The sequence below is a fragment of the Penaeus monodon genome, chromosome 29, assembly GCF_015228065.2.
Source record: "Penaeus monodon isolate SGIC_2016 chromosome 29, NSTDA_Pmon_1, whole genome shotgun sequence".
Lineage (NCBI taxonomy): Eukaryota > Metazoa > Arthropoda > Malacostraca > Decapoda > Penaeidae > Penaeus > Penaeus monodon.
Genome location: NC_051414.1, coordinates 2,261,776 through 2,262,766, shown reverse-complemented (window position 1 = coordinate 2,262,766; position 991 = coordinate 2,261,776). Strand labels below are relative to the sequence as shown.

General features: G+C 33.3%; 1 protein-coding gene across 1 annotated transcript in view; it reads right to left on the bottom strand.

The window, feature by feature from the left end:
• Positions 1-991, bottom strand: part of LOC119591619 (cytoplasmic dynein 2 heavy chain 1-like) — a 47,711-nt gene that overhangs the window by 13,104 nt on the left and 33,616 nt on the right.

Sequence of the window (991 nt, the reverse complement as noted above, 5' to 3'; positions counted from 1 at the left end):
AACATGAACAGTTTAGCACAGACACACACCATGAAACAACCACATATATTTATAAAGAGCCATGAAAAAGGCATTAAAGGATCCATGCAGATTTCTGTGAAAGGAAAAGCAATTCTACTTGAATAAAGTTTGGAATTTTTCTAGACCAAATATTGAAAAAAATCTACAGCAGACACTGGAACATTTTCTAGACATATGAAACTTTAAAAGCCTATGTACTTTATATACAAACAATGCAATTACTCATGCTAGGAAAAACCTTTGAGTTACAAAGAAAAAAGAAAACCGAAAGATATCATCGAGCAAAAGCCGAAAGATCTTACCATTCATATGCAAACTGCCACCAGTTTTTGTTCTTTTCTTAAACTTAGATCTATTCAAACTTACTCAGATAACCATTTACCCTGTATTTGTCAAATATTCCAGACAGTCATGTGACTACACAAAGGAAGGGGTGATTTATAACACCCACATTCCTCAAAATTTAAGGAGTGTATTCACAAGAAATCTCTAATATCTGGGACTGCTGGGAGACTTGCAGTATCCCCTGAGACAACCTTCAGTCCTCCTGCTGCCTTTAACAAAATCTTAAAGAACTGCTGCTCTAACAGGGCAGATATGAAACCAAAACTGAAAAGAATATTTTCATAACAAATCATAAAAATGGAAATCAAATAAAGATACTGTTCACATATTTGGTTTAGAGCCATAGTATTGCCATGAAGGCTTATGTTCATATGTTCAGCCATTCAACACAAATAAAAATACATTTCCATACATCAAATCCAACATTTTGATAAAGAATATGGAACTTTTCTGATAAAGATATAAAAAGCAAAATATCTGAACAGATGGCACATGTGATTCTGAAGTTCACCACGTGAGATACTTTTCAATATCCTTAATTTTGGTGTTCATAAAACACACCCACTAGAAAAAAGGAAATATATACATAACCTTTTTATCTCTTAAATGAGGGTGTGATGACAGG